Below are 10,011 nucleotides of genomic sequence, written 5' to 3' on the forward strand. Positions count from 1 at the left end.
AAGAACCGTTCTTACCTACGCATCAAAACCACAACGATAGTTTGTCAAGTTGTGTTGTTTTAACCTTCGCAAGGACCGGCGTAGCCACACTCGGTTCAACTAAAGTTGGAGAAACTGACACCCGCCAGCCACCTGTGTGCAAAGCACGTTGGTAGAACCAGTCTCGCGTAAGCATACGCGTAATGTCGGTCCGGGCCGCTTCATCCAACAATACCGCCGAACCAAAGTATGACATGCTGGTAAGCAGTATGACTTATATCGCCCACAACTCACTTGTGTTCTACTCGTGCATATAACATCAACATAAAACTAGGCTCGGATGCCACTGTTGGGTTTCGTAGTAATTTCAAAAAAATTCCTACGCACACGCAAGATCATGGTGATGCATAGCAACGAGAGGGGAGTATGATCTACATACCTAGTAGATCGACAACGGAAGCGTTTGGTTGATGTAGTCGTACGTCTTCATGATCCGACCGATCAAGCACCGAAACTACGGCACCTCCGAGTTCTAGCACACGTTCAGCTCGATGACGATCCCCGGACTCCGATCCAGCAAAGTGTCGGGGAAGAGTTCCGTCAGCACGACGGCGTGGTGACGATCTTGATGTACTACTGCTGCAGGGCTGCCTAAGCACCGCTACAATATTATCGAGGACTATGGTGGCTGGGGGCGCCGCACACGGCTAAAGGAATGATCACGTGGATCAACTTGTTTCATGGGGTGCCCCTTGCCTCAGTATATAAAGGATGGAGGAGGAGGAGGCCGGCCAAGGCAATAGGTGCGGCCAGGATGTGGAGTCCTACTAGGACTCCAAGTCCTAGTAGGAGTCCACCAAGAGGGGAGGAAGGGAGAAGGAAGTGGAAGGAGAAGGAAAGGTGGCCGGACCCCTTTTCCCTAGTCCAATTCGGACCAGAGGGAGGGGGGCGCAGCAGCCCCTTGGCCCTTTCTCCTCTTCCACTAAAGCCCCATCAAGGCCCATGCTTCTCCCGTAACTTACCGGTACTTCCGAAAAAATCCCGAATCACTCGGCCTTTCCGATGTCCGAATATAGTGTCAATATATCAATCTTTACGTCTCGACCATTTCTGAAGACCTCGTCATGGTCCCGATCTCATCCGGGACTCCGAACTCCTTCGGTACATCAAAACTCATTAAACTCATAATATAACTGTCATCGAACCTTAAGCGTGCGGACCCTACGGGTTCGAGAACAATGTAGACATGACCGAGACACGTCTCCGGTCAATAACAATAGCGGGACCTGGATGCCCATATTGGCTCCTACATATTCTACGAAGATCTTTATCGGTCAGACCGCATAACAACATACGTTGTTCCCTTTGTCATCGGTATGTTACTTGCCCGAGATTCGATCGTCGGTATCCAATACCTAGTTCAATCTCGTTACCGGCAAGTCTCTTTACTCGTTCCGTAATACATCATCTCACAACTAACTCATTAGTTGCAATGCTTGCAAGGCTTATGTGATGTGTATTACCGAGAGGGCCCAAGAGATACCTCTCCGACAATCGGAGTGACAAATCCTAATCTCGAAATACGCCAACCCAACATGTACCTTTGGAGACACCTGTAGAGCACCTTTATAATCACCCAGTTACGTTGTGACGTTTGGTAGCACACAAAGTGTTCCTTCGGCAAACGGGAGTTGCATAATCTCATAGTCATAGGAACATGTATAAGTCATGAAGAAAGCAATAGCAACATACTAAACGATCGGGTGCTAAGCTAATGGAATGGGTCATGTCAATCACATCATTCTCCTAATGATGTGATCCCGTTAATCAAATAACAACTCTTTGTTATGGTTAGGAAACATAACCATCTTTGATTAACAAGCTAGTCAAGTAGAGGCATACTAGTGACACTCTGTTTGTCTATGTATTCACACATGTATTATGTTTCCGGTTAATACAATTCTAGCATGAATAATAAACATTTATCATGATATAAGGAAATAAATAATAACTTTATTATTGCCTCTAGGGCATATTTCCTTCACAATTCTATCATGAATAATAAACTTTTATCATGATATATAAGGAAATAAATAATAACTTTATTATTGCCTCTAGGGCATATTTCCTTCATATGATCCAAGTAGAGAAAGTATGTTAGCTTATGCCTCTCCCTCAAATAAAATTGCAATAATGATTACCGGTCTAGTTATCGATTGCCTAGGGACAAATAACTTTCTTGTTGACAAAAGCTCTCTACTAAAACCAATTTAGTTGTGTCTTCATCTAAACATCCCCTAGCTTTTATTTTCTCGTTCTTTACTTTCTTGCATACCTATCCAACAACACCTACAAAGTACTTCTAGTTTCCTACTTGTTCTAGGTAAAGCAAACATCAAGCGTGCGTAGAGTTGTATCGGTGGTCGATAGAACTTGAGGGAATATTTGTTCTGCCTTTAGCTCCTCGTTGGATTCGACACTCTTACTTATCGAAAGAGGCTACAATTGATCCCCTATACTTGTGGGTTATCAGAGGCTACGCGCGAGTCCTCGTACCTGCACAAAGCAAATAACTCCTCGCAACCAACGCGATAAGGGGTTGTCAATCCCTTCACGGTCACTAACAAGAGTGAGATCTGATAGATATGATAAGATAATATTTTTGGTATTTTTATGATAAAGATGCAAAGTAAAATAAAAGAAAAGTAAAAAAGCAAAGGAAATAACTAAGTATTGGAAGATTAATATGATGAAGATAGACCCGGGGGCCATAGGTTTCACTAGTGGCTTCTCTCAAGACCATAAGTATTATATGGTGGGTGAACAAATTACTATTGAGGAATTGACAGAATTGAGCACAGTTATGAGAATATCTAGGTATGATCATGTATATAGGCATCACGCCCGAGACAAGTAGACCGACTCCTGCCTACATCTACTACTATTACTCCACTCATCGACCGCTATCCAGCATGCATCTAGAGTATTAAACCTCGTGGCATCTTCCTTTATTTCTTGACGTAGGGTCCAAGTCTCCTGGATCTTGTTCGGTGAGAAAATCACGTTCCCAAAGGTTTCATTCCATTTGGACTCCGTTTGATATTCCTTTTCTTCAAAACCCTAAAATAGGCAAAAAAACAGCAATTCTGGGCTGGGCCTCTGGTTAATAGGTTAGTCCCAAAAATAATATAAAAGTGGATAATAAAGCCCAATAATGTCCAAAACAGTAGATAATATAGCATGGAGTAATCAAAAATTATAGATACGTTGGAGACGTATCAATTGTCAGCTTCACCGTAATGCTTTGGAGAGCATCTTCCAGAAGCCAAACATGAGCCAAATGCTGAGCATGATGAAGCCACTGCCACAAGACGCTGAATATCCAAAGGAATTCTTTGGTGAAGACCTAGAGTATCTGCCCCGCACTATTTATCATATCATCAGGCGAACTCTATGGCCTGTCAAAGGACATTCTTCCGCAGCAAAGCTTGAAGGAGCAATGAAGATATTGGTTTTCTATATGTTCAATGGCATCAACTTCAATGCTCAAGACTTCTTCATCAGGCAATTGGCTGCATCTGGCTCTGATCTATTTGGTCTGAAGTTCTATGCTCCATGGGTAATGCGCCTCATCAAACTTCACTCTTCTGTCAATTATTAGCCCTCTGCGCGCAATCATCTTGTCTTCCTGCCAGAGGTTGATATGTCTGTCGAAGCCATTTGGAATGTTATACACTAGATCATCATTGCATATCAAATTTTGTTGCATTCTGGTTGATCCTAGAAATTCTACGCAACTCAAGGACCCTTGGGGAGAGTTGGGGATTTCATTATTTTCATATTTGAGTTTTCTCAAATTTTGTAAATAGGATCATTTAATTTTATTTATTTTATCTTCAATTATTTCTATTACAAAAATATGAGAGAGGGAATAAAATAACTTTCCCAAAATAAAGAAATATTGAGGATTTAATAAAAAAATCAAATAAGATTTTATTCTAGTTTTATTTGCTATTTTATTTGTATTAGGGGAAAATGCGCGTTTTCCAAAATCGCATTTAGGCCCCAAATAAATGTTCATCCTGTGCGGCTTGATTTTAGAAGCCGGGGAAATTTTATTTCGGGATTTTTGGAGTCCGTTTAGTATTCCTTTTGTTTTTTTCTAAGCATAATTTTTTTTAAATGAACCGACCAAACCAGGCCGTGTCCGACTAGGACACTTTGCCCGGATGGACTTTAAAGCCGCGAGGGCCCGAGCCGCAGCCAGCCGCCCCCAGCCCCCGAAACCCGAGCTGCCGCCGCCCCTAGCCCACGCCGCCGCTGCCTCGCCGCGCCGCACCACCGCTCGTCGCGCCGCCTCATCGCGCCGCCGCCGCTGCCCCGCCGCTCGCCGCGCCGCCTCGCCGCCACCGCCGCCGGATCCGCCGCCGCGGAGGTAGATCTCGACGCCGGTTTTTTTAAAACCGTTCGATTTTTCCGTCGGTTTTATTCGGTTTTGTTTAATTTTCGGTTTGTTTAAATAGATCGGTTTTTCTAGTTTATTTAATTAGCAAACATTCGCCCGTTCATTCGTTTTAACGAACGTTTGTCGTTTTTCCTTTTTCTCGGATTAAATCCGCGATTTTTCTGATCGCGATTCCTGATCCGATTTTTGTTTTAGTCTAACTTTTTGCTCGTTTATCGGAATCAGGTAATTCAAGCGCCTGGAGTTTCGTCTCGAATCCCTCTTTCCGTTTAACCAACTCAAACAACTTTTTTCCACTGTCAAAGTTGCCCTAGATCCAGAATAGTAAACGAAGCCTGTTTCTTTTGCCGTTTGTCTTTCGTTGCTTCGTTCGATTGGATTCTTTTTGCCAACCGGAGTTCTTAAGTTGAACTTTCTGGTTAGATCTCTTATTTGAGTTTTACCTGTGCATTAGTTGAGTACTTATTGTATGCTTGTTTGTTTGCGATAGAGTACCCGGAGTGCGCCGCTTGCTACTTCGAATCGCTAGGTTTCCCGGATCATCAGCAAGGCAAGTAACACTTTGATCATGTTTTCCCACTACCCAGTTTTATTGTATTAGATCAATCCTCACACATTGCATGATTAGGATCTAATTAAATTGTGGGTTTGGGAAGTAGTTGAGGTAGTACCTATTACATGTTTCTTATCAAACCTTTGGGAGTTACTTCTACGTTTGCTTATTATGCCATGCTATGCTAGTAGACGTGGATTGGGTGAGTGTATCCATGACAGATGTGAGATTGTTAATTAATGGTTTATTTAAGGTGGCAACTTAAATACACATCTAGGTGGATTGAGGCACCTGGGTATTCCAGTGATTGCCTGTTTTCTTTTGGACCGCCACCAAGGCTCAAAAGGATCATGAGATTTTTCATGCTAGAAACTTCCGTGTGCAGCCACAAGCTATTATGGGCTCTAGCATAGTTGATTAAGTTGTGTGAACTCTTACAGAGGTAGACTAGCAGATGTAGGGGAAAGTAGGTGTAACGGTCTACCAGATCGTAAGGTACTAGCACTTCTGAAAGACTATGTCTCGGTCATCCGTTTCTCAAACACCATGTAGTGCGAGAACCAAACGGAGGCAATCTAGTCTTGTGGGGAAAAGTGCGCAAACCTCCACAGAGTGTATAAACTAATCATGATTAGCCGTGTCCCCAGTTATGGACATCTTGAGTATCTAGTACCTGGATTATCATGTGAATCTCAACATGTTACTCTAAAATTAATTTTGTTGGGTTTTGTTTAATGATGATGCTTAATTGGGATTGACAATGCTGTCAACCATTCTCAATGTATAACAACTACCATGATAGTTAAATAAAATTTGTTCCTTTGCAGTAGGGAAAAATTGGCTTTACGCAAAACTGTAACCATAGAGCTTTCCACCAGCCAAATATGCATATAGAATAGCCTATTTCATTCCATTACTCTCTATGTGCTACTTTGCCAGCATATTCCATGTGCTGACCCGTTTCGGGCTGCAACGTTAATGTTGCAGACTTTTCAGACGATGATTAAGGTGCTTTTAGGTCATGGTTCTATACTCAGTGATGCCGTTGGAGTTGATGGACTCACTTATCTTCCAAGCCTTCCGCTGTTATCGTTATTAGATGGCCTTAAGCCATATTTATTGTAATAAGTTCTCTTTTGAGACACTCGATGTAATAAGTGTGTGATTGCTACTCTTTTATAAATCCTTCAAGTACCGTGTGGTGTCAGCATTACTGATCCAGGGATGACACCTGAGCACAGAGATTGGACCGTTTGAGGTCTGGTCGCTACAAGATTGTTTCAGAGCACACGCTGACTGTAGGACGCGACCACTAAGCTAAAGACCTAGATCACTACTCACTCTCTTCTCTTTCTGACTTCTCATCTTCTCTACTCTTTTAAGATGGCGGATGCAAGGAACAAGTTCACGCAACCGGATGAAGATAAACCCTTTGGACGTCACTTGAAGGAAGTCGCTAGATACCTGAACATAGGAGTACCAAGCTTCACCAGAACCTACAACGCCACTTTACCTGAAGAAGGGCGCTGGATGATTCAAGTTCAAGTTCCAGGAAGGACGTTCATGCCAGTCACTGAGCCCATAGAGTTTTCTTTTGATGCACCTACTTGGAGTCTAAGAAAGAGCATGGTAGCTGACATCGCCATGGGATGCATTGGAGAAGTTTACCGCAATGATCTCAAGGATACTATCTACCAGATTTGTGGGCGCCGAGATGAGCACTGGGAGATGATCAGCACCAGAAAGGATAGATCAGTTGCAGCTTTTATCCAGGAGTTAAACCAGCACATTCGACGTCAGGAGAACCAGATGTGCGCCGACATGATAGATCTGAAGAAGGCGAGGACAAGAATCAAGGAACTGGAGGAAGAACTCAAGGCTACACGTGAAGATTATGAAGAGGAAATCAAAGTATTAGTGGAGAAGAATGACGATCTGATCAAGAAGATCTGAATATTTATGGGAGGCCCTACACCAGTAGAAGAAGACGAAGAACCCAAGGAGATTCGCCCGGAAGACTACATCATCATCGACGACACCGACTCGGATCCAGTCGATAGCGATGATGACTATGTTGATGAAGCTGGAGCAGATATCATGGAGTCTGCAACCGAAGAATATTTCTAGTAGACCACCAAATCAGTAGTAGTAGTCCACCATGTAAATATAGTAGTCCGAGCACTTTTGCGATAGTTAGATCGATTGTATGCCCTTGTTGATTGATTGAATGAAGTGAATTGTTTGCTTTTGCCTCATGTGCATATGGGTAGTGTTTGCCCTTTAGACCCCCTCTATTCTTAAATCTCATCTTTTCTAAACCCTTAGATGCCTCCGAGACGTGACCCCGATTTACCTTCCCACCGAAGCTCACCCAGTTGATCCAGCAGCAGAACACATTAATGCAGTTGCTAGTCCAGAATCAGAACCATGGGAACAATAACAACAACAACAACAACCCACCACCACCTGTTGATCACTTAGCCCATTTTCTTAGGCTGAATCCGCCGGTGTTTTCCAGTAGCACCGAGCCGATAGTAGCAGATGATTGGCTCCGCAAGACAGCTAGGGAGTTGACCACGGCGGGATGCACGGATGCGATAAAGGTGAAGCTTGCCGCACATCAGCTTGAAGGACCCGCAGCATCATGGTGGGAGAATTTCACAGCCACTTTCCCTGTCGACACTGTCACGTGGGACCAGTTTCAGCAGGCTTTTCAAACTGCCCATGTTTCAGCAGGAGCTATGGCCATGAAGAAGCGAGAGTTTCGCAACTTGCGCCAAGGAGGACGGACAGTTGGCCATTATGTGGAGGACTTTAGTAAATTAGCACGTTATACCACAGATGACGTTGCTACGAATGCAGCTAAGCAGGAGAAGTTTCTGGAAGGACTGAATGATGAGTTGAGCATGCAGTTGATGGTAGCAACCTTCAACAATTACCAGGAGTTGGTAGATCGTGCTCTCATGATTGAAGGGAAGCAGCAGCAGATTGAGAATCGCAAGAGGAAGTATGGACAAGGGAAGCACAATTCAGGAGCTCAGCAGAAGCCATGTTTTACCCCTAGACCGGGAGGACATTTTCAGCATACCCATGGAGGAGGTAGCTCACACAATCATAATGGCACCAAGAATGGTAATGGGAATGGAGGAAGCAACGGCCAGAACCGCACCAACCCATCGACCCCAGCCAAGAGAGACCTGAGCCAAGTCACTTTTTTTAAGTGCCAGAAGACCGGACATTATGCCAATGAATGTCCTGAATCACAGAATGGTAATGGCAATGGAAGCTCTGGGAAGAAGCCGAACCCTTTCAACAGGGGACAGGTGAACCACGTTAATGTGGATGAGGTTGAAGAGCAGCCGGATGTAGTAATCGGTAAGTTTTTTTTGATACTGGTGCATCGCATTCATACATATCAAGGGGATTTGTGGATATGTATAACCTACCCACCAAAGTTCTTAGAACACCTATGTTAGTAAGCTCACCAGGAGCGGAGTAGATGGCTAGCCAAGGATGTTTTAAAGTGCCATTAAGTATAGGTAGGCATGTGTTTCCCTCGGATTTGATAATATTGGAATCACAAGGTTTGGATGTAATTCTGGGTATGGATTGATTGTCAATGTATGGAGGAAACATCGATTGCACCAGTAAGTCGATCTTGCTTACCACCCCAGAAGGAAGAAGGATCAAGTATGTATCCCGGCATGTGCCGAAGAGGACTCAAGTAAATTGCTTAACAGGAGTTGTGCAGGAGGAAGTACCAGTGGTGAAAGATTTCCCTGATGTATTTCCAGAAGAATTGCCAGGCATGCCACCGGATAGAGATATTGAGTTTTTGATTGAGCTTTTGCCAGGCACAAGGCCAATATCAAAGAGACCATATAGGATGCCCGCAAAAGATTTGGTGGAGATTAAGAAGCAGATTAAGGAGTTACTAGATAAAGGATATATTCGCCCAAGTTCTTCGCCTTGGGGATCGCCAGTACTTCTAGTGGAGAAGAAGGGTGGATCGTTAAGGATGGTTGTTGATTATCAAGGATTGAATGAAGTAACCATCAAGAACAAGTACCCACTACCAATGATCAATGATCTGTTTGATCGATTGCAAGGAGTAAGGTATTTTCCAAGATCGATCTGCGATCAGGATACCATCAGTTGAAGATTCAAGAACAGGATATACCTAAGACAGCTTTTACCACCAGGTATGGGCTGTACGAGTATACCATTATGTCATTTGGTCTGACTAACGCACCTGCATATTTTATGAACATGATGAACAAAGTATTTATGGAGTTCTTGGATAAGTTTGTCATAGTGTTCATTGATGATATCCTGGTTTACTCAAAAAATGAAGAGGAGCAAAAGGAGCATTTGCGTTTGGTACTCGGAAAGCTCAGAGAACATCAATTATATGCCAAATTTAGCAAATGTGAGTTTTGGTTGAAAGAAGTTGGATTTCTCGGACACGTTATATCCGGAGAAGGTATTGCAGTAGATCCCACTAAAGTTGATACTGTGACCAATTGGGAAGCCCCAACAACAGTTGGAGAGATCCGGAGTTTTCTTGGACTCGCAGGATACTACCGGAGGTTTATTGAGAATTTCTAAAAGATTGCAAAGCCTATGATGGAGTTGTTGAAGAAGGATGCCAAGTTCAAATGGACTGAGGAATGTGAGGCTAGTTTCCAGGAGTTGAAGAAACGTTTGGTTACCTCACCAGTATTGATTTTGCCAGATCACACCAAGGATTATGAGGTGTATTACGACACTTCACGTCGAGGACTTGGAGCAGCGCTTATGCAGGAAGGAAGAGTTGTTTCATATGCCTCACGATAGCTTAAGCCCCATGAGTTGAATTATGCTACGCATGATTTGTACTTAGCAGCCGTAGTGCATGCATTGAAGACTTGGAGACATTTTCTGATTGGAAACCATTGTGAGGTGTACACGGATCACAAGAGTTTGAAGTATATTTTCACACAGAAGGAGTTGAACCTCAGACAAAGGAGATGGT

Source organism: Triticum urartu, chromosome 3, assembly GCF_003073215.2.
Source record: "Triticum urartu cultivar G1812 chromosome 3, Tu2.1, whole genome shotgun sequence".
In the NCBI taxonomy this organism is placed as follows: domain Eukaryota; kingdom Viridiplantae; phylum Streptophyta; class Magnoliopsida; order Poales; family Poaceae; genus Triticum; species Triticum urartu.